Source organism: Giraffa tippelskirchi, chromosome 5 (genome assembly GCF_054371585.1).
Source record: "Giraffa tippelskirchi isolate mGirTip1 chromosome 5, T2T-mGirTip1v1.2.pri, whole genome shotgun sequence".
NCBI lineage: Eukaryota > Metazoa > Chordata > Mammalia > Artiodactyla > Giraffidae > Giraffa > Giraffa tippelskirchi.
The window spans coordinates 18371008-18396533 of NC_137279.1; the positions used below are offsets into that span (position 1 = coordinate 18371008).

The following is a 25526-nucleotide window of genomic DNA, read 5'->3' on the forward strand; positions in this document are numbered from 1 at the left end:
CTTCTGCCTTGATAAGTCACTACCTCTACTTCTAAAAATACTTAAAAAGTTATATTTTATAATTACACTAGTGTAAAGAAGAATATAATCCAGACAGGACTTATTATTACACATTCATTATTCATATACTCCTTTTCCCTCTGATTTTAAAGTAAATTAAAATGGAAACATTTTTGTGGGCTCCTAAGAAAATTGTGGGCCCTAGGCCCTGTACTTACAGTGCCTAATGGATAAATCAGCCCTGTTTCAAGGCCCTGCTTCAATGTCACCTCTTCGAGATATTCTCTGATCTCCTCCACACTTGGTTCAAGGCAGAATGTCACCTTCCTACTCTCACAGCACTTGGTTCTCTTTTTCCTTATAATATTTATCTTATTAAATTAGACACTAAAGAATCTTCTCACCTACCATGGCTTATTCTTTTTTTTTTTTCACCACCACGCCTCACTACCAAATTTGGCAGACAATTCTGGCTTTTTATTAAACTAAGTATTAATGTACTCAGGATAGAATCCACTCTTCTCTCCATTTTTGTTTGTAGAAAGAAGACTAAAATAGGAACTGAAAGAACAAAAAAGACTGTTAAGCACTTGGTTACACACAATATCCAGATAGAAAGAGGTTTTTAAAGCATGTGACGCAACTCATGAAACAGCCAAATGTCTCAAGTTGTTTGTTGTTGTTTAGTTGTTAAATTGTGGCCCCATGGACTGCAGTCCGCTAAGCTCCTCTATCCATGGGATTTCCCAGGCAAGAACACTGAGTGGGTTGCCATTTCCTTTACTGGGGGACCTTCCCAACACAGGTACTGAACCTGTGTCTCCTGCACCGCAGGCAGATTCTTTACCACTGAGCCACCAGGAAAGCTCAAATGTCTCAAGAGGCATGCTAAATACTTCAAGTCAAAGTATCTGGATGAGTTGTTAATTCAGTGTAATGAAGAACACAGAAAACTGAAGATGGTTTTGAATGACCAGGGCTTAAAGGATATAGAACGAAGAGATTCCAGAAAGGAATTGAAGACAGGCAAGGGGAAGAAAAGAGGAAGAGACTATTTTACGATCAGTGTTTTTCTGAATGGGACTATATCATATTATCTAGTCCCTAAGCAGATAGAGTAAGTTCTCAAGAGGCAGGGGCTTTCAAAAAGGAATAAAATGAAAATAGGCTTCCCAGGAGGCACAATAATAAAGAATTTGTCTGCCAGTGCTAGAGATGCCAGTTCAATCCCTGGATCAGGAAGACCCCCTGGAGTAGGAAATGGAAACTCACTCCAATATCCTTGCCTGGAAGAGTCTATGGACAGAGGAGCCCGGCAGCCTACAGTCCATGGGGTTACAAAGAGTTGGACATGACTGAGTGCATACACACACACACACACACACACACACACACACACAGTCCCTGCCATCTACAAGGAGGAAGTAAAAGCAGTTCCTTATGTGTACTCTTCCAGGGAAAACAGTTAGCAAACATTTTAGCTTGGCCAAAAAGTTTGTTCTGGTTTTTCTGTAAGCTGTTCCAGAAGACCCTGCACAACCTTTTTGGCCAACGCAATATACTGACTGAAAGAACTGTCTTTGGTGCCTTTTGCGGCAAAATGCAATGGCACCTCACTCCAGTACTCTTGCCTGGAAAATCCCATGGACGGAGGAGCCTGGTATGCTGCAGTCCATGGGGTCGCTAAGAGTCGGACATGACTGAGCGACTTCACTTTCACTTTTCCTGTTGATGCACTGGAGAAGGCAATGGCAACCCACTCCAGTATTCTTGCCTGGAGAATCCCAGGGATGGCGGAGCCTGGTGGGCTGCCGTCTATGGGGTCGCACAGAGTCGGACACGACTGAAGTGACTTAGCAGCAGCAGCGGCAAAATGGCCCTTGTACAATAATTGGAATAATGACTCTAAAGTTCTTTATATAACTGATATAACGTTCAGTTGTGGATGTGACTGGTGATGGAAGTAAAGTCCGATGCTGTGAAGAACAATATTGCATAGGAAACTGGAATGTTAGGACCGTGAATCAAGATAAAATGGAAGTGGTCAAACAGAAGATGGCAAGAGTGAACATCGACATTTTAGGAGTCAGTGAACTAAAATGGACTGGAATGGGTGAATTTAACTCAGATGACCAATGTATCTACTACTGTGGGCAAGAACTCCTTAGAAGAAATGGAGTAGTTCTCATAGTCAACAAAAGAGTCTGAAATGCAGTACTTGGGTACAATTTCAAAAATGACAGAATGATCTCTGTTCGTTTCCAAGGTAAACCATTCAACATCACAGTAATCCAGGCCTATCCTCCAACCACTAACACCAAAGAAGCTGAAGTTGAATGGTTCTATGATGACCTATAAGATCTCGTATAACTAACAAACATAAAAAAAAAAAGATGTCCTCTTCATCACAGGGGACTGGAATGCAAAAGTAGGAAGTCAAGAGATACCTGGAGTAACAAGCTAATTTGGCCTTGGAGTACAAAATGAAGCAGGGAAAAGGCCAACAGTTTTGCCAGAGGAACACACTGGTCATAGCAAACACCCTCTTCCAACTACACAAGAGATGACTCTACTCTACACATGGACATCTCCAGATGGTCAATACAGAAATCAGATTGATTATATTCTTTGCAGCTGAAGATGGAGAAGTTCTATACAGTCAGCAAAAACAAGACCAGGAGCTGACTATGGCTCATATCATGAGCTCCTTATTTCCAAAATCTGACTTAAATTGAAGAACGTAGGGAAAACCACTAAGCCATTGAAGTATGACCTAAATCAAATCTCTTACACTATACACTGGAAGTGACAAACAGATTCAAGGGATTAGATCCGACTGACAGAGTGTCTGAAGAACTATTGACAGAGGTTTGTGACATTGTACAGGAGACAGTGATCAAGAAATTCCCCAAGAAAAAGAAATGAAAAAAGGCAAAATGGTTGTCTGAGGAGGCCTTATAAATAGTAGAGAAAAGAAAAGAAGCTAAAGGCAAAGGAGAAAAGGAAAGATATACCCATCTGAATGCAGAGTTCCAAAGAACATCAAGAAGAGATAAGAAAGCATTCCTCAGTGATCAATGTAAAGAAATAGAGGAAAATAATAGAATGGGAAAGAATACACAGAAGAACTATACAAAAAAGATTTTAATAACCTAGACAACCACGAACAGTATGATCACTCACCTAGAGCCAGACATCCTGGAGTGTGAAGTCAAGTGGGCCTTAGGAAGCATCTCTATGAACAAAGTTACTGGAGGTGATGGAATTCCAGCTGAGCTATTTCAAGTCCTAAAAGATGATACTGTTAAAGTGTTGCACTCAATATGCCAGCAAATATGGAAAACTCAGCAGTGGCCACAGGACTGGAAAAGGTCAGTTTTCATTCCAATCCCAAAGAAAAGCAATGCCAAAGTATGTTCAAACTACCTCACAACTGCACATCCCACATGCTAGCAAAATAATGCTCAAAACTGTCCAAGCAAGCCTTCAACAGTATGTGAACAGAGAACTTCCAGATGTTTAAGCTGGATTTAGAAAAGGCAGAGGAACCAGAGATCAAATTGCCAACATCCACTGGATCATAGAAAAAGCAAGAGAGTTCAGAAAAACATCTACTTCTGCTTTCTTGACTATGCCAAAGCCTTTGACTGTGTGGATCACAACAAACTGCAGAAAATTCTGAAAGAGATGGGAATACCAGACCACCCTACCTACCTCCTGAGAAATCAGTATGCAGCTCAAGATGCAACAGTTAGAACCAGACATGGAAAAATGGACTGACTCCAAATTTGGAAAGGAGCATGTCAAGGCTGTATACTGTATACTGTCACCCTGCTTATTTAATTTACATGCAGAGTACATCATGCAAAATGCGGGCTGGATGAAACACAAGCTGGAATCAAGATTGCTGGGAGAAATATCAATAACCTCAGATACAGAGATGACACCACCCTATGGCAGAAAGCAAAGAGGAACTAAAGAGCCTCTTGATAAAACTGAAAGAGGAGAGTGAAAAAGCTGGCTTAAAACTCAACATTCAGAAAACTAAGATCATGGCATCTAGTTCCATCACTTCATGGCAAATAGATGGAGAAACAATGGAAACAGTGACATACTTTATTTTCTTGGGCTCCAAAATTACTGCAGATGGTGACTGCAGCCATGCAATTAAAAGACACTTGCTCCTTGAAAGAAAAGCTATGGCCAACGTAGACAGCATATTAAAAAGCAGAGACATTACTTTGCTAACAAAGGTCCATCTAGTCAAAGCTATGGTTTTTCCAGTAGTCATGTATGGATGTGAGAGTTGGACCATAAGGAAAGCTGACCGCCAAAGAATTGATGCTTTTGAACTGTCGAGAAGACTCTTGAGAGTCCCTTGGACTGCAAGGAGATCAAACAAGTCCATCCTAAAGGATCAGTCCTAAATATTCATTGGAAGGACTGATGCTGAAGCCGAAGCTCCAATACTTTGGCCACCTGATGCAAAGAACTGACTCATCGGAAAAGACCTGGACGCTGGCAAAGATTGAAGGCAGGAGGAGACGTGGGCGACAGAGGATGAGATGGTTGAATGGCATCACCAACTCAGTGGACATGAGTCTGAGCAAGCTCCAGGAGTTGGTGATGGACAGGGAAGCCTGATGTGCTGCAGTGCATGGAGCTGCAAAGAGTCAGACACGACTGAATGACTGAACTGAACTGATGTAACAATGAATTTAGAGCTGAAAAATATGTACACATGCTAAACTTCAGGAGTTCTTTAAGATGCAACATTTCTGTTACGTAGTATTGCCAACCATCACTTTATGACTTTATTATAATTTTGGAATTTTATGATATGGAAAGCTTCAATAATTTATTAATGCTTTAGGTTCCTACAAGGTTAGATTCCTTAAGAATATTCCTGTGAAATAGCATAAGTTGGAAAAGGAGGAGAGATGTTTTAAATTGTATGTTCTTCAAGAAAATACAAAACAGCCTTTAAATTTTTTCAATGACAGAGCTTTATGGTTTATCAGAAACTTTATCATTCCAAATCTGAAAAACTGCTAGTATATAGAGGACAACTGCTATGTTAAAACTGAATTCTTTGAAATATATATGTATATAAAATTAAGAAAATATTCTCCATCCACCCCACATAATTACTGTGTTCTTAAAAATACAAAGGTTTCATAAAATGAAATATATTCACATCAAAGGCTCTGGGGGACATTTGATAATTCCACTGATCTGTGTAAACACACCACCTGTCCATAACACACTAGTCTATAAATAATCACAGCTCTTCCCATCCCCAAAATGGAAACATCATTTCAGGAGGAAAGCAAAGCAAGAGACACAACTGTGTCAAGTTGAAAAACAGTCTGAACTCTATTGTGGGACCAGTGTTCTGATGGTCAAACATTTTGCTTTCTTAGGCAGGATTTTTTTTAAAAAAAAATCAAATCACAGATTAATAAGCATAAATGAATTTATCACTTTAAAGCAATAAAATTACATTTTTGTTCAAATAAGTTACATTATATATCAGATCATTTTCACTACAGGCCAATTTCTCAACTAATTTTTACAATTTCATTTAGCCCTTTCTTAAAATGAGAGTTTTAAAATAATTTAAAACATAGAACTGAATGTATAAATTTAAAGTAACATTTTAAATGTTTCCAGTTTAAGGTTTTAAATCTCTCCTCTAAAGGTTTCTATTCAAATGTCCATTGTACATTAAAAAAAAAAAAATCTAAGCTCTAATAACATATCCTAGAAAGGACATGTTTTACTATACCTATTCAACCTATGACACCATGTGTATTAAGTTGCTCAATCATGCCTGACTCTTTGTGACCCTCTATGGACTGTAGCCCGCTAGACTCCTCTGTCCATGGGTTTCTCCAGGCAAGAACACTGGAGTGGATTGCCATGCCCTCCTCCAGGGGATCGTCCTGAACCAGGGATCAAACCTGCATCTCTTAATGTCTCCTACATTGGCAGTCTGGTTCTTTATCGCTAGCGCCACCTGGGAAGCCCATATGACACCATAACTAATGGCAAAATGACTGTTTCAATCCCTGCTCATACCCAAGACAGGCACAATTTCTTTCCTCACCTCTCTCAAAAAACAGACCCGCTTTTATATGCAGAGTACAACATGCAAATTTCAGGCTGAATGAGGCACAAGTTGGAATTAAAATTGCCAGGAGAAATATCAATAACCTCAGGTATGTAGATGACATCACTCTCATGGCAGAAAGCAAAGAAGAACTAAAGAGCCTCTTGATGGAAGTGAACGAGTGAAAAAGTTGGCTTAAAACTCAACATTTGGAAAACTAAGATCATGGCATCCAGTCCCATCACTTCATGGCAAATAGATGGGGAAACAGTGGCAGACTTTATTTTCTTGGGCTCCAAAATCACTGCAGATGGTGACTGCAGCCATGCAATTAAAAGATGCTTGCTCCTTGGAAGAAAAGCTATGACCAACGTAGACAGTATATTAAAAAGCAGAGACATTACTTTGCCCACACAGGTCCATCTAGTCAAAGCTATGATTTTTCCAGTAGTCATGTATGGATGTGAGAGGTGGACCATAAGGAAAGCTGACTACCAAAGAATTGATGCTTTTGAACTATGGTGTTGGAGAAGACTCTTGCGAGTCCCTTGGACTGCAAGGAGATCAAACCAGTCCATCCTAAAGGAAATCAGTCCTGAATATTCACTGGAAGAACTGATGCTGAAGCTGAAACTCCAGTACTTTGGCCACCTGATGCAAAGAACTGACTCACTGGAAAAGACCCTGATGCTAGGGTAGAATGAAGGCAAGAGAGAAAAGGACGACAGAGGATGAGATGGTTGGGTGGCATCACCAACTCAATGGACATGAGTCTGAGTAAACTCCGGGAGTTGGTGATGGACAGGGAGGCCTAGCATGCTGCATTCCATGGGGTCACAAAGAGCTGGACACAACTGAGTGACTGGACTGAACTGAAATGTGAACAAACAGTACCGAAAAGAAAAATCAAAAACAAAGAAATCTTACAACCTAGATTTCTCCTGTGTCAGCCCTTAATGGAGCAATTTCCTTCTAAATTCTAATGACATCTAACCATCACATGCTCTGATTTTACTCTCTGATCAATTCCACTTTTTAAATATTCTGAAATGGATAGTATAATGGATTAAGGCACTCTATAAGGGAACAACTCTTGAACAAAATAACACATACAGAATCTCACTGACTGGCTAGTACAAGAAATGACAATAACATTCTATATTTGACTTTAAATCCCACGAAGAGCTCATTAAAACACAGATGAGCAGGCCCCATCTCCTGATTCAGTATGTCTAAGGTGAGGTCCAAGAATACACATTTCTAACATGTTCTTAGGTGATTCTGATGTCATTTGTCCAGGGACCATACTTTGAAAATCACTGATCTAATAATATTATAATATGCATTGTCATATCCTCAACACAAAATCAGACCTCAAATTGCTCTAATTTCATTAATTTTTAAAATTTACTTTATGCCAACAGTTTTCAAATTTCTTTTATTAGGTGGCCTATTTCCTCGAGTCTTTTTTATGTTTTACATCTACCAAAAAAAGAAAAGCTTCCCAAAAGGCTAAAGGGCTGTCACACTACCTACTGCTTTAAGACAATGGAACTTGGAAGGCTTCAGAAATTCTACCCTATGTCACTACATAATTACATTCGCCATTCCTCATTAATCAGGTTTACTCTCTAAGACAAGACACTATGCTTTGGCTGGTTTAGATAAGTAAATTTGTTTCTCTTTTAATATTTCTTAAAAGATAATCTAATAAATTGTATTACACTATAAAAAAACAGCTCTTCTCCTATATCCTAGCACTCTCTCCTCCACGTCAGAACCACTTCTCATTTCATAAACCATTTCATAAATAGTTGGTGCTATTGATTTCTACAAAATAAAATTGTTAGAAAGATGCTAAAACATGTCAATATTTATTAAATATCAAAATAAAACATTTTGATCCACTAGACAAGACCGTAACAAACCTCTTCAATTTATCTTTCAGATTTTCTTACACAATTCCTGTTCTTACAAGCCTATCTGCTAACTTTCCATCAGATTTAATCCTTCTCAACTATAAAGTTCTATGTTCCCCTCTTTCAATTAATATCACCTTTAAAAGCAGTTTGAACTGGGTATTAATTCATTTTTCCCTGACTGCATTCAATTCACTATAATCATTTTTGATCTCCAAACACATTGTGTTTGAACTATACTGCTTTGTACTTTTCAAAAAACTGCTTTTTCCAGTTATTCAGTATGTATTTTCTTGTTTCCAAAAAACTGTGAAGTTCTTTTATTTCTTTTGATTCCTTAATTTAAAGAAAACTATATTCCATATAAGATGGCATGCAATAAACGCTTATTAATTACCATAACTCTGACAAATAAATAAGTTTACTAAATAGAAATGGGGAAGAGAATGTTAGTGCTTTCCAATAAACTGCATCTTCTCTTCTGCCTGGCACACAAATACACAGTATTTTTGAGTTCCTCTACAATTAGGTATGCCCACATAATACAGCTCTCTACAACAGAATGCAGGTGAGAGTGATATCTTCTACCTCTAGGCCAGGGCAATTAAAATCTCCCACATAATATCCTACACACTCTGTTTCTGTGGTGACCTGTGAAGTCATAGGGTGAAAATGGTAGAAATACATATGAAAAGGCCTGGATCTTTAAATCAATTTTTGGAAAAAACTTGTCTACAGAATGTCTTGATCAGGCATAACCACATCAGATTTTCTGTGAATGAGAATTAACCTCCCTTATGTTAAGCCACTGAAATCTGGATTGATTTGATATAAAACTAGCACTACTGATATTAATATGGCCAATACTGTTTACTAAATTAAAGAAATTTGTTTTTACAATTTTCCAGCAATTTAATTTAACTGTACATTGTCCTAAGTAACCTGAAAGTTTTAATAGCCTTTATTCACTCATAAAGGTTCCTTCACTATGTTCAATATTACAGTAGATTATGTACAGTATAACAAAGCAGATGATATACTGTGACATTTAAAATTTATTTGAAAATAATTTCTTACATAGTATTTATTATTAGAGACAGCACTTATAAAATTTCATTCATGTTAGAAACAGAACTATACCTGAACCCCTCACAAGGGCTTTACTTTAAGACCTATGAAGAAAAAGTAAATTTTTCAATAATAAAAGTAATTAAAACAACTAACACTGTGACCAGAATAGGTTGATTACATTTAGCAGAGGACAAGTCTTAACTTTTAAGCCACATTTACCTACATCATCATGTTCTATCATACCATCCTGACCCAAAATATAATGTCAAAGTATTTTAATAGTCACCTGAGTACCACTGTCTTGTAAATTATATTATATATACACACACCATTTGTTACAGATAATGGAAAAAAGAACTAGGAACAATTCTAACTGAATTCTGATTCAAACCATCACAATTATTTAACCTCTTGGTTTAAAAAGAAAACTTCCCTCAAAAGGAAAATAATTTCAAGTATACAAACTACCTGGTGTAAAAAAAATTAGAACACTATTTAAGATGTATAAGTATCAGCAAGGACACCAGGAAGATATCCTAACATAGCATCTTATGTAAAGACTAAATTTTTATCAGTGTTACTTTCTGCTCAATTTTTTAATTAAAAAAATTTTTTCCCGGTTTTACATTTTTCTTTTTTTGTTACAGCCCTCAGTTTTATCAGTTTCCTGGCCTTACAAATGTTATCACCAAGATAAAATGTTCCTAACAAAATGTGACTTTCTGAATGTAAAGAAATTAAAAACAGGTCACTTCCTACAGCAAAGAAAACTCTGAAGCTCTATTAAACAGGTAGAACATGTCTCAGAATGAGCGTTACCTTCCTCAGACTTTTACCCCTGCAGTCTATTACATAACTGTCAGTTAATACTAATAGTGAAAATTATGGTTAAAGGTCTTAGTGAAAACCATTACATTAATGTTGGTGAAAAAACCCAGAATGTATTCAGGAAATTTGTTAAGTGCTACCATCCACTGACTGACTAACTAAAACCTAAGAAGAGGACTTAGAGCAAAAGTTTGTGATACTGCAGTTCTGTTAGTTTTGGATGACTGATTTAAGGCTGTACATGGCAGATAAGTCATCCAAGGGCTAAGAGAATACTATTTTAAAAATAAATTTAGGAAAAAGAATTATGGGAGGGGGGAAGTGGAAGAGGGGATGAGGGGGGAAGTGGAAGGGGGGATAAAAAGCAGTAACTTGAACAAACATTTACAGACCCGTCAGGCTTTTATAAATTTATTTTATCTTATCAAGGGAAAATATTTAGAATAACTCAAAGTGAGATGGAATGACTAAATATATAATCTAGGATTATTACTATTATCATCTTACCATTTTCTCTAAATTATGGTTAATTTACACAGGTCATCAGACAATGTTACCAAGTCAGTCATGCCCACGTGTATTTGCCAATGTACTTACTAGCAGACGGCTGATCAGTCTTAATAAGGGTCCTCATTATACTTATTATGGATGGAGAGTTTCATGGCTTATATCTATAACTACACATCCACAACCCTCACAACTCTTCTGGTGGAACAGTCAAAATACAAGATTCTGTATCTGGAATGGACCTTATCAATCATCGAATCCATTACTCTTATTTTACAGATGAAGCAACTGAGGCCCACAGATAATTACTGAACAGCTAGTTCAATGCAAAGCTGAAATTAAGAGGTTTTTTTGACTATCATGTAATTCTTGATATAAGACTTCAAACTAGCTAAACCTAACTAAGCCCAAATTTATTACAAAATAAAAGAACGACAGCATCTCCAACAAGAAAAGCTAGTAAGAGTAATGGTTGACAAATACTTAAGTTTCTATGACATTTAGGAGGTGATAGTAAAACTCCAGCTCACCTATTAAGACCAGAGGATGAACATGGGAATGCATCAAATTACAAAATGGAGCCAATACACTTATTTCTGATACAAGTTTAACCTGTTCCCTGTAGTCCATATATGAACACTGTGTGTAAATCATGGAGCAAAAAGTAATAATTAAATCACATTAATAAAGAGTTAAAAGAAACAAAAAAAACAACTTCTGGTATGTTATTGAATGTATTACATAGAATAAAGAAAGTGTTGCACTCATTGAGCTAAAAAAAAATAATATATGTCTGTCCTATTTGATTCTTTAGTGATAAAAGCTGCAAATGAGTTTTATAGATGGACTTCATACAGATAAGACAGAGTAAAACTCTGTGAGAAGTATGCCATTTTTCCCCTCCAATTTCCCTGCTCTATAAGAGAGAGATAATTATGATGATGATGATGATAATAAGCAAGGATTTGAAAACAAAAGGGAATATTTCTTTCTTGTTTGCCTTATTTCATAATGCATTATGCTTTTTAAAGTGTCTGATATGCAAAGGAAATATGTTAGGCATAAAATACTTATTTCTTTGCCATAATTTCTTTAGCCTCTTCCAACAACACAAGAAAAGACTCTACACATGGACATCACCAGATGGTCAACATCGAAATCAGACTGATTATATTCTTTGCAGCCAAAGATGGAGAAGCTCTATACAGTCAGCAAAAACAAGACCAGGAGCAGACTGTGGCTCAGATCATGAACTGCTTATTGCCAAATTCAGACTTAAACTGAAGAAAGTAGGGAAAACCACTAGACCATTCAGGTATGACCTAAATCAAATCCCTTATGATTATAGAGTGGAAGTGAGAAATAGACTTAAGGGACTAGATCTGATAGACAGAATGCCTGATGAACTATGGACAGAGATCTGTGACACTGTACAGGAGACAGGGATCAAGACCATCCCCATGGAAAAGAAATGCAAAAAAGCAAAATGGCTGTCTGAGGAGGCCTTACAAACAGCTGGGAAAAGAAGAGAAGCGAAAAGCAAAGGAGAAAAGGAAAGATATTCCCATCTGAATGCAGAGTTCCAAAGAATAGCAAGGAGAGATAAGAAAGCCTTCCTCAGCGATCAATGCAAAGAAATAGAGGAAAACAACAGATTGGGAAAGACCAGAGATCTCTTCAAGAAAATTAGAGATACCAAGGGAACATTACATGCAAAGATGGGCTCGATAAAGGACAGAAATGGTATGGACCTAACAAAAGCAGAAGATATTAAGAAGAGGTGGCAAGAATACACAGAAGAACTGTACAAAAAAGATCTTCACGACCCAGATAATCACAATGGTGTGATCACTCACCTAGAGCCAGACATCCTGGAATGTGAAGTCAAGTGGGCCTTAGAAAGCATCACTACGAACAAAGCTAGTGGAGGTGACGGAATTCCAGTTGAGCTATTTCAAATCCTGAAAGATGATTCTGTGAAAGTGCTGCACTCGATATGCCAGCAAATCTGGAAAACTCAGCAGTGGCCACAGGACTGGAAAAGGTCAGTTTTCATTCCAATCCCAAAGAAAGGCAATGCCAAAGAATGCTCAAACTACCACAAAATTGCATTCATCTCACACGCTAGTAAAGTAATGCTCAAAATTCTCCAAGCCAGGCTTCAGCAATACGTGAACCGTGAACTTCCAGATGTTCAAGCTGGTTTTAGAAAAGGCAGAGGAACCAGAGATCAAATTGCCAACATCCGCTGGATCATTGAAAAAGCAAGAGAGCTCCAGAAAAACATCTATTTCTGCTTTATTGACTATGCCAAAGCCTTTGACTGTGTGGATCACAATAAACTGTGGAAAATTCTGAAAGAGATGGGAATACCAGACCATCTGACCTGTCTCTTGAGAAACCTGTATGCAGGTCAGGAAGCAACAGTTAGAACTGGACATGGAACAACAGACTGGTTCCAAATAGGAAAAGGAGTCCGTCAAGGCTGTATATTGTCACCCTGCTTATTTAACTTATATGCAGAGTACATCATGAGAATCGCTGGGCTGGAAGAAACACAAGCTGGAATCAAGATTGCCGGGAGAAATATCAATAACCTCAGATATGCGGATGACACCACCCTTATGGCAGAAAGTGAAGAAGAACTAAAGAGCGTCTTGATGAAGGTGAAAGAGGAGAGTGAAAAAGTTGGCTTAAAGCTCAACGTTCAGAAAACTAAGATCATGACATCTGGTCCCATCACTTCATGGGAAATAGATGGGGAAACAGTGGAAACAGTGTCAGACTTTATTTTTTGGGGCTCCAAAATCACTGCTGATGGTGATTGCAGCCATGAAATTAAAAGACACTTACTGCTTGGTAGGAAGGTTATGACCAACCTAGATAGCATATTTAAAAGCAGAGACATTCCTTTGCCAACAAAGGTCCGTCTAGTCAAGGCTATGGTTTTTCCAGTGGTCATGTATGGATGTGAGAGCTGGACCGTGAAGAAAGCTGAGCGCCACAGAATTGATGCTTTTGAACTGTGGTGTTGGAGAAGACTCTTGAGAGTCCCTTGGACTGCAAGGAGATCCAACCAGTCCATCCTAAAGGAGATCAGTCCTGGGTGTTCATTGCAAGGACTGATGTTGAAGCTGAACCTCCAATACTTTGGCCACCTCATGTGAAGAGCTGACTCATTGGAAAAGACCCTGATGCTGGGAAGGATTGGGGGCAGGAGGAGAAGGGGACGACAGAGGATGAGATGGTTGGATGGTATCACCGACTCGATGGACATGGGTTTGGGTAAACTCTGGGAGTTGGTGATGGACAGGGAGGCCTGGTGTGCTGCGATTCATGGGGTTGCAAAGAGTCGGACACGACTGAGCCACTGAACCGACATTATGCAAAAAAAAAAAAAGGATAAGCCAGATTAAAACTACTAACAATTTCTGGAACGTGTTTGTAAAAAAATACACAACTCTGGATGAATTCACAATGTGGTGGTTTTATTTTTTTCTGTTGCACGTTAAGGTCACATATATGTACTATAATAGAAAATGTTTATGAAGTGTACTTCATAAAATGATCCCAGCTGTCGTGTATCTACAGCATTTCAGGAAACACTGCTCTAAAATATAAGTGAGGCTAAGTAACAGGACAAAGCTCAAAGCCAAGACAGATAATGTTAAACTCATGATTTAAGAGGTTAAGAAAAGAATTTTAAAAAGCAATGCCTGGCTTAACCTAAGACAGCTACATGCTTCTACCTGCTTCTGCATGAAGTCTGTTGCAACATGTTATGATTAAAGAAAACTAAGTTTCTCATATATGTAGTTGGAAAAGTATCTTAATATCCTTTTCAGATAATTCTGTACATTCTGTTTTGACACCACACCAAAGCTCAACAAGCAGTAACTTGTCCTAAAGGTTAGTTGCAATGTGTAAGAATCCTTTTTCATATTGTTAACATTAAAATCCATTTGTCTAGTCTATGCTTTGAACGGATCTTGTATCCAATCATAATTGTCTAATCACATGCACTGGTCATTTGGAAAAGATCTTCCAAAAGTTGACACATTTCATTTTAAAGTGACACCAGTTAGTATTACCTCTGGTCTCAAAAGAAAACTGTTAAATAGTGGGAAGCTGCCAAGTTTATAGTGGCAGATATGTTTTTCCAAATTCTAGTTTTCACTTCAGTTCAGTTCAGTTCAGTCGCTCAGTCATGTCGGACTCTTTGCAACCCCATGAATCGCAGCACGCCAGGCCTCCCTGCCCATCACCAACTTCCGGAGTTTACCCAAACTCATGTCCATCGAGTTGTTGATGCCATCCAACCATCTCATCCTCTGTCGTCCCCTTCTCCTCCTGCCCCCAATCCTTCCCAGCATCAGGGTCTTTTCCAATGAGTCAACCCTTCACATGAGGTGGCCGAAGTACTGGAGTTTCAGCTTCAACATCAGTCCTTCCAATGAACACCCAGGACTGATCTCCTTTAGGATGGACTGGTTGGCTCTCCTTGCAACCCAAGGGACTCTCAAGAGTCTTCTCCAACACCACAGTTCAAAAGCATCAATTCTTCGGCACTCAGCTTTCTTCACGGTCCAACTCTCACATCCATACATGACTACTGGAAGAACCATAGCCTTGACTAGACAGACTTTTGTTAGCAAAGTAATGTCTCTGCTTTTTAATATGCTGTCTAGGTTGGTCATAACTTTCCTTCCAAGCAGTAAGCATCTTTTAATTTCATGGCTGCAGTCACCATCAGCAGTGATTTTGGAGCCCAAAAATATAAAGTCAGCCACTGTTCCCACTGTTTCCCTATCTATTTGCCATAAAGTGATGGGACCAGATGCCATGATCTTAGTTTTCTGAATGCTGAGCTTTAAGCCAACTTTTTCACTCTCCACTTTCACTTTCATCAAGAGGCTTTTTAGTTCCTCTTCACTTTCTGCCGTAAGGGTGGTGTCATCCGCATACCTGAGGTTATTGATATTTCTCCTGGAAATCTTGATTCCAGCTTGTGCTTCTTCCAGCCCAGCAGTTCTCATGATGTACTCTGCATATAAGTTAAATAAGCAGGGTGACAATATACAGCCTTGACGTACTCCTTTTCATATTTGGAACCAGTCTGATATTCCATGTCCAGTTCTAACTGTTGCTTCCTGACCTGCATACAGGCTTCTCAAGAGGCAGGTCAGGTAGTCTGGTATTCCCATCTCTTTCAGAATTTTCCACTTAAAAGCTCATAATTTTTCATTGGAAACTAACATTGTTAGTTGCTTAAGTAATACTGTTCATTTTTGAGACTATGTCTACTGAAATACAGTGGATATCCACCATATTTTATAGACATTATACATTTAACACACAGGCCATAGTCTGCCTGTCAGCTCTTGTGAGTAAAAAAAATACACAAAACTATTTATATGGAGGCCTATCACTGAGAAAATCTGGAAACTATCAGTATACTTTAAGTAAGATGGAAGAACATCAAAGAAGTATTTGTAGGCTGGGCAATTCAAGGCCATACCTTTTATAGAAAACATAAAATACTTTTCAAGAAAGGTATTTTCACTTTTCAAACTTGTATTATGGTCACTTTAAGTCATTTTCTCCTTGCGAGGTGGGGAGTGGGGAAGCTGATAGTGGTGATTTCAACAGTCAAGAGTTTAGTCAATTTGATTCTGGCAACAGGGTTAACCTGAAGGCAGGCTTCCTTCTGCTCCACTACTAACTTCAAGTAATTTGACATTCCTGAAACATATGACTACTGTCATCCACGGGCAACTGAGTGTAATTGAGGACTTGATGCTTGCAGAGATCATTGGCGTGGTCTTCTCCTTCATGGGCTGCATATGCAACTGTTGAAGAGCACTGTAGTTTAGGAAAAGGAAGAAAACTAGGCCACTCTGGGAGGCCCTCAGTATTTCCAACACTGTGGAATCCTAAGAGAAGATCAACATCAGCCTAGTATTAGTGATCCATACTTCCCTTGCCTCTCAAAATAAATGGGTGGATTGAGTCTCCCTACAAAGAATACAGAGATAACAACAAATAGAACAAAACAAAACATAAATAAATTTAACGGTCTAAACATATTAGGGAAAGTCTCTACAAGGTAGAGCTAAAACCAAAAAAATTTCCAAAACTCCAATGGAATCTATGCTGATTTTGATGACTAATTAACTGATGGCGAATATTAATGTCTATCTGTGTAGACTCTAATACATTTTAACTTTTGCCATGGTGGTAGTGGTTTAGTCGCTAAGTCACGTCCAACTCTGGCGACCCCACGGACTGTAGGCTGCCAGGCTCCTCTGTCCATGGGATTCTCCAGGCAAGAATACTTGAGTGGGTTGCCATTTCCTTCTCCAAACTTTTGCCATAGATGGTATCAAATTTATAATATGCATTATGTATTGTTATCAAATTTATAATATGCATTATGTATTTGATAAATAAAAAATTTCTAAAGTCAAATTTTCACCTTGTTTTTTCAGTTCCTAAGAAATTTGTTGAGCATCTAAAAAAGTAATTTGTATATCCCACAAGATTGCCTGCTGCAATGATAATCATGTGACATACTCAAGAAACGTACACATTTTTGTAGTATGCAAGAATAATGAAAATTAATTATTTGATAAAATTTTACAGCAGAGACTTTTGTAAGAGACGTCTAGACGGCTTTTTTAGGTATTCTCACATTTCCAGGTCTTCTCTGAATTCCATCCTACAATATATAAAAACTCCTTAATTATACCCCTTGCCAGTTAATTCCTATGCATCCCTGAATTCAAAGGTCACCTCCTCAAAGAAACCTTCTCAAACTATCCACCCTCAATTTATCAAATTCCCAACCATTCACACAAAGAACTCTACTTTTTCAGATTCAAGCAAGCAAAGTTGAGTACCTGCTCTGATGCTTCTCTACCAGACTATAAACTCAGTGATTACAGGGACTATATCTTTCTTGCTTATAATTTTATCTCCTCACACAGAACAAGTACTCAATAAATACTGCTAAAAGAATGAAAGACTAATAAAATGATTTAACTATTTATAACTGGAATAAGAAAATATTTTTTGACCTTTCAGCCAGATCAATTATATATACTGTTTCTCCTTGCCATCTTTTCATCAATAAACTTACCTATTGCATGTCCTTTTCTCAAATGGAACTTAAAATATACTCAGTCCTAAACTCAAACCTCCCAATTAGAATAAAGCACCTGCAGGACAGAAACTATGTCTTACTGGAACTTCTGATTCTTAGAATATTCTGACTTCAAAAATCTTAAAAAAAAAAAAAGTTTACTTACTGTGACCACATTCTTTAATTCCCTCTTACTTGCCTTTTCTCATCATATCTGTCCAACAAATAGGATGGACATACCTTCTTTGCAAAATTTATGTTACTTCTGCTGCTACATCTCCCTACCAAAGTCACCTCTGCCATAATTAATATATTCTATATCTTGAGGAATAAAAATGACTGATTTTAACAGAGTAAAGGTCAAAAATTCATGTGAGGACAGATAAATGATACATCTGAATCATATTATATGTGGGAAATAAGCATTTTTTTAAGTGACTCTTATCACAGCATCCTTTTAATTTAAATAATACCTAACAGATTCCTACTTTCGATAAGAATACAGTAAGTCAAAGCAAACACAAGGCAACAACCAGAAAAGGCTGGCCAAGATTTTTTTCAGTTTTTAGTTTTTGGCTGTGTCAGGGGGCATCTGAGATCTTAGTTCCCTGACCAGGGATCAAACCCATGACCCCTGCATTGGAAGCATGGAGATTTAACCACTGCAGCGCAAGGGAAGTCCCTGGATAAGTTTTAAAATCTTATTTGCAGAAGTATCAGAGAGCTGTGGGAACCATAAAGACTTATAAAGCAAGGAGAACAGTTCAGAGTAGAGCTGATCATCTCCAATTGCCTTTTTGTTTCCAAACTCACCAATTTCTGACCTAGAGCATGGGCTATGGATTGGGATTGGCCCAGGCAGGGAATCTCTGATGGGGGAAAAAGAAACTCACCAAGATCATAAACTTGAGCAAATTGTAGTTTAGGACATGAAAACCTGACAGAGAGAGGGAACCTGCCTCAAGTACGTAACAGATCAGTACACTTGCTCCTCAAGACATCCGCCAGGTTTTAAAGGTACATGGGTGGCAGGAGGCTACAGAGTGGACTGAGAACCTCTGAAAAGCAGAGCTGATTTCCAGCAGCATTTCAGTGCTAAGGAGACAGATCAGCCAGGTTCTCAATCAAAATCACCAGGACTTAGGAACAAGACCAACTACAGCTTTAGTGAAACTACTGAAAGTGTACTCAAGCCCAAGTGAAATGTGAAGGTTAAAAGTGTTAGTCATTCTGTGTGTCTGACTCTTTGCGCCCCATGGACTATAGCCCGCCAGGCTCCTCTCTCCATGGAATTTCCCAGGCAAGAATACTGGAGTGGGTTGCCAGTTCCTTCTCCAGGGGATCTTCCTAGCACAGGGATCGAACCCAGGTCTCCTGCATTGCAAGCAGATTATTTACCTGAGCTACCAGGGAAGCCCACCCAAGCCCAAATTCGGCTCACTTTCTGACCAGACTAAGGTACTCAGCCACTAACCTATCTGCCTAATGGAGAAAAGGGAGAATCCTCTCCAGTCAAAGATGACATCATCTGAAATCTTTAAGCTTCTTTTATACAAACAATATTCAGCATATAATGAAAATAGGCAAGAAAACATGATAACCATGAGAAAAAAGCCAAACAACAGAACACACTCACAGATCATTCAGATACTGGATTTATAAATCAAGGACTTCATAAATAATGCTTTAAACAGTTCATTTCTGAATTTAAAATTAAACAACAGGTATTCAAAAAGATTATTTTGACTTTTAAACACCTTTGTAAGAATATCAAGGCAATGTGTCATTTCAGAGTACTGTTAAAAACCTATATGGATTACAGTGATATTTGTTGTTTAGAAGAAAGTAGCATTTTATTTATTTTCTCGTATCATAATCTTACTGGTTGAGGGGAGTATTACTAACTTTGTTTTGTACAAAGCTATTGCTTTTTTGTACTGTGCTTGTGTTCCATACAATTATTATTTTGAGAAATGATTGTAAACTAATAAAAGTTTTACGTTTCCTGAAAGAAATAATAAAGAAATAAGTCAAGAACTTTATTTTTTTTTAATAAATTTATTTATTTTAGTTGGGGGCTAATTACTTTACAATATTGTAGTGGTTTATGCCATACATTGACTTGAATCAGCCATGGGTTTACATGTGTTCTCCATCTTGAACCCCCCTCCCACCTCCCTCCCCAGCCCATCCCTCTGGGTCATCCCATTGCCCCCAGAAATAAGTCAAGAACTTTAAAACAGCTATGATTAATATTTCAAGAAAATACTGGGTAGAAATGGGCATAATAGCTGAAAGAATAAAAAAAAACTTTAAAACTCCCCAAATATACAAAAACAAATGAAATACATATTATACAACTTAAGAATGCAATATATGAAATTAAGAATTCAAGGAATGAATTTACTAGCAGATTGGACATGAAAAAGGCTAGGATTGGTATTCTGAAAGACTATTGGTGTTTTCTATAGGAAACACCAAAGCATGTTAAGAAGAGAAAAAGGAAAAGAGTGTTAACATGTGTGAGGGATGCAGAACATATATAAGGTTACAAGTCTCAGAAGGAGAATATGAACAGAAAGGGATGAAGCAATATCTAAATAGATAATAGCTGAGAAACTCTCCCAAACTAATAAACAAAAACAATCCACAGATGCAATAAGTTCAGCAAACTCCAAGCTGAATAAACACAAAAAAAACAATATCTAGGCTCATTATAGAAAAACTAATGGAAATCGAAGACTTAGGGGGGAAAAACTTTCAAGTTATCAATAGGAAAAGAGGCAAGTTACCTTCAAAAAAAGCAACAAAAGCAGCTGATTTTCCATCAGAAAAGACTGAATCCAGAATACATAAAGCACAATCTCAAAGCCAAACAAATGATTGTTGATGTGAGCTTGGAAAATGTCCAGGAAATCTTTTATCCTGAAAGACTTCAGATATAAAACTAAAGAAGCTGCTATGAACAGAACACAGATGTTCAGTTCAGTCACTCAGTCGTGTTCGACTCTTTGCGACCCCATGAATTGCAGCACGCCAGGCCTCTCTGTCCATCACCAACTCCCGGAGTCTACCCAAACCCATGTCCAGCGAGTCGGTGATGCCATCCAACCATCTCATCCTCTCTCGTCCCCTTCTCCTCCTGCCCCCAATCCTACCCAGCATTAGGGTCTTTTCCAATGACTCAAACCTTCGCATGAGGTGGCCAAAGTATTGGAGTTTCAGCATCAACATCAGACCTTCCAATGAACACCCAGGATTGATCTCTTTTAGGATGGATTGATTGGATCTCCTTGCAGTTCAAGGGACTCTCAAGTCTTCTCCAACACCACAGTTCAAAAGCATCAATTCTGTGGCGCTCAGCTTTCTTCACCGTCCAACTCTCTCACATCCACACATGACCACTGGAAAAACCATAGCCTTGACTAGATGGACTTTTGTTGGCAAAGTAATGTCTCTGCTTTTAAATATGCTATCTAGGTTGGCCATAACCTTCCTTCCAAGGAGTAAGCGTCTTTTAATTTCATGGCTGCAGTCACCATCAGCAGTGATTCTGGAGCCCAAAAAAATAAAGTCTGACACTGTTTCCACTGTTTCCCCATCTATTTGCCATGAAGTGATGGGACCAGATGCCATGATCTTAGTTTTCTGAACGTTGAGCTTTAAGCCAACTTTTTCACTCTCCTCTTTCACCTTCATCAAGAGGCTCTTTAGTTCTTCTTCACTTTCTGCCATAAGGGTGGTATCATCCGCATATCTGAGGTTATTGATATTTCTCCCGGCAATCTTGATTCCAGCTTGTGTTTCTTCCAGCCCAGCGTTTCTCATGATGTACTCTGCATAGAAGTTAAATAAGCAGGGTGACAATATACAGACTTGACGGACTCCTTTTCCTATTTGGAACCAGTCTGTTGTTCCGTGTCCAGTTCTAACTGTTGCTTCTTGATCTACATACAGGTTTCTCAAGAGACAGGTCAGATGGTCTGGTATTCCCATCTCTTTCAGAATTTTCCACAGTTTATTGTGATCCACACAGTCAAAGGCTTGGCATAGTCAATAAAGCAGAAATAGATGTTTTTCTGGAACTCTCTTGCTCTTTCGATGATCCAGCGGATATTGGCAATTTGATCTCTGGTTCCTCTGCCTTTTCTAAAACCAGCTTGAACATCTGGAAGTTCACGGATCACATACTGTTGAAGTCTGACTTGGAGAATTTTGAGCTTTACTTTACTACCGTGTGAGATGAGTGCAATTATGCGGTAGTTTGAGCATTCCTTGGCATTGCCTTTCTTAAGGCTTGGAATGAAAACTGACCTTTTCCAGTCCTGTGGCCACTGCTGAGTTTTCCAAATTTGCTGGCTAATTGAGAAGCACTTTCACAGCATCATCTATTAGGATTTGAAATAGCTCAACTGGAATTCCATCACCTCCACCAGCTTTTTAAGTGATGCTTCCTAATGCCCACTTGACTTCACATTCCAGGATGTCTAGCTCTAGGTGAGTGATCATACCATTGTGATTATCTGGGTCATGAAGATCTTTTTTGTATAGTTCTTCTGTGTATTCTTGCCACCTCTTCTTAATATCTTCTGCTTCTGTTAGGTCCGTACCATTTCTGTCCTTTATCGAGCCCATCTTTGCATGTAATGTTCCCTTGGTATCTCTAATTTTCTTGAAGAGATCTCTAGTCTTTACCATTCTGTTGTTTTCCTCTATTTCTTTGCACTGATCGCTGAGGAAGGCTTCCTTATCTCTCCTTGCTATTCTTTGGAACTCCACATTCAAATGGGTACATCTTTCATTTCTCCTTTGCTTTTCGCTTCTCTTCTTTTCACAGCTATTTGTAAGGCCTCCTCAGACAGCCATTTTGCATTTGCATTTATAATTTATAACAATAAATTAGAATTACACTGTTTTACTTTGCAAGCTCATTGGAACAAGCTCATTTTAAGAGTTTAATAACAGGTAAGCCTCATGATAAATTTCTTCTTTTCCTCTGTACTGACTCACATCTCATTTTAAAAACATTCTGAGATTCTAAAACTAAACTGAGTCTAATTCCATTCTTAACAAAATGTTTGGAAAGCCAAGGGTACTTATTAGCCTCTGAGTGAAAGGTCTTCTAAATTTATCATATGCTTTGCTGATAAACAAAATTAATCAGTTGGCATTCACTAAATCCTCAAAGCAAAGCAAAGGAGACATAACGAAGTTTAAGTTGCACTGTTGCCAGTCTCAATAAGCTAATAGCCTATTTGGAGAGACAAATAAATATTTACATAAACATGAGGTTTTAAACTTTAACAACAAATAAAGAACTATCAAAAGTTCATCCTAACAACTTATATACATGCTACACAAAGCCAAATACATTATTTGACTGATCTCAAAACTGGCTCACTCTCTTTAGTACTATTTCTTAGACAAAACTGCTTATATCATGAGATCCCACCTACTAACTCTCTCATCTACCAGTCTACAAACTTTCTCTATACTACTATTTTATACTTTTGCATAATGTTATGTTTATAAATTATGTATATTCACATCTGCTCAAATCTCTCTACATCTTCCTCTATAATGTTTGTCTCCCCTTGGCTGACCACTCACATCTCCTATGTGGTTAAGGACATACATGTGAGGATTCTTCTGAGACAATCCAATACAAAACTTCAGGCAATAGTTTCAAACTCTCTGGCCTTTGTCACTGTATTTAAGAATTAATCTAATTGGTACACTGAGATGTGGCCAAGACAGCTGCCTAACAGTACCCCACAATTTTACTAAGACATTTTTATAATGGCCTAGCTACTATGTATCGAAAACCATATTACAAAGATGAAGCTGAATAAAATAAAGCCCTACCTTTAACAAATTCTTGAATTAGAAGAAAACTTCAAGCACAAAAATAATTATAAAAATATTGTCAGTACTACAGGAAAATTATGCATAAAACTTTCATAAGACAAATGAAGAAAGATCAGAAAAAGACATGTCATTTGGCTGGGAATAGGAAGTTTTTGGTTACACTTCAAGAGAAAAGGCATCCTAAAATCACAGAACCAGGATGCACAAAATCAAATAGGCAAAAGTAATTGGTTTGTCACAGTTAGAACTGGACAAGGAACAACAGACTGGTTTCAAATAGGAAAAGGAGTATATCAAGGCTGTATATTGTCACCCTGCTTATTTAACTTATATGCTGAGTACATCATGAGAAACGCTGGGCTAGAAGAAACACAAGCTGGAATCAAGATTGCCCAGAGAAATATCAATAACCTCAGATATGTAGATGACACCACCCTTATGGCAGAAAGTGAAGAACTAAAGAGCCTCTTGATGAAAGTGAAAGAGGAGAGTGAAAACATTGGCTTAAAACTCAACATTAAAAAAACTAAGATCATGGCATCCGATCCCATCACTTCATGGCAAATAGATGGGGAAACAGTGGCAGACTTTATTTTGTTGGGCTCCAAAATCACTGCAGATGGTAACTGCAGCCATGAAATTAAAAGACGCTTACTCCTTGGAAGGAAAGTTATGACCAACCTAGATAGCATATTAAAAAGCAGAGACATTCCTTTGCCAACAAAAGTCCGTCTCGTCAAGGCTATGGTTTTTCCAGTGGTCATGTATGGATGTGAGAGTTGGACTGTGAAGAAAGCTGAGCGCCGAAGAATTGATGCTTTTGAACTGTGGTGTTGGAGAAGACTCTTCAGAGTCCCTTGGACTGCAGGGAGATCCAACCAGTCCATCCTAAAGGAGATCAGTCCTGAGGGTTCATCGGAAGGACTGATGTTGAAGCTGACGCTCCAGTACTTTGGCCACCTGATGCAAAGAGCTGACTCATTGGAAAAGACCCTAATGCTGGGAAAGACTGAAGGCAGGAGGAGAAGGGGACGACAGAGGATGAGATGGTTGGATGGCATCACCGACTGGATGGAGATGAGTTTGAGTAACTCCCGGAGTTGATGATGGACAGGGAAGCCTGGTGTGCTGTGGTCCATGGGGTTGCAAAGAGTCGGACATGACTGAGCGACTGAACTTAACTGAACTGAATTGGTTTGTCCAGATAACAGCATCCGTACTCCTATCTCTGAAAATAAAGTTCCTGACACAGAACTATGTCTCAGGTAAAAACAACACTATAAATAGAAATACTAATGAATTTGTTGGGTCAAGATGAAGCTGTTTCAGATAAAATGCTTTTACCTGCCAAGAACATAAGACTTAAAGAAAAAATGGCTTAAACAAGAAAGAAATGTATTATCTCACATAAGAAGTCTGGAAATGGGGTAATTCCAAGATTAGTTTCAGGTCAACATCATCACATCATCAAGGATTCCAATTTTTTCCATCGCTGCTCAGCCACCCTCAGCATGTCAGCTGTTGCCCTCATAGTTAGAAGATGGCTGCAGCAGTTTCAGGCATAATACCACACAACAAAATCCTAGAGGAAAGAATTTATTTCTTCTCTTCTATCGCTTTTTATAAAAGCAAGAGAACTTAAATCCTTGCTGAAATCCATATTGTAGAAATCCTCACCTCAGGTTTTATTTGGCAAAATGGTCACAAGCTCATTCCTAAATCAAACAGTGGCTTAGACCAATAATTTAGAAATTGTTTTAGTCTCATGACTTTTCATATACTCTTAAAAATTATTAAAGACTCACAAAAGCTCAGTTTCTATGAGTAGCATCTATAACTATTTACCATAACAGAAATAAAGTTTGAGAAATATTAATGGTAAGTACATCATTTGCTTAAAATAACAACAAATAACATATTGGTGAAAAGTAACTATTTTCCAAAATTAAAAGAAAAGTTAACGTGAAGAATTTTTTTTAAAAATCTACCTAATATCTGGATTTTCATGTCTGTTGAGTACCACACATCATGTAGCCTCTGGGAAACTCCACTATGTACTCATGACAGAATACATTTTTTT

The 25526-nt window shown here is 38.0% G+C and overlaps 1 protein-coding gene and 1 long non-coding RNA gene across 8 annotated transcripts in view; both read right to left on the bottom strand.

Annotated features, from left to right (window-relative positions):
* XPR1 (xenotropic and polytropic retrovirus receptor 1) overlaps window positions 1-25526 on the bottom strand; it is a 201520-nt gene that overhangs the window by 129758 nt on the left and 46236 nt on the right. The gene's annotated exons all lie outside the window — the stretch shown is intronic.
* Window positions 414-4527, bottom strand: LOC145504661 (uncharacterized). Its single transcript, XR_014052378.1, has 3 exons — window positions 1953-4527; window positions 1352-1800; window positions 414-710 (listed from the first exon to the last, which is right to left on the bottom strand). It is a non-coding gene; the product is annotated as an uncharacterized LOC145504661 (long non-coding RNA).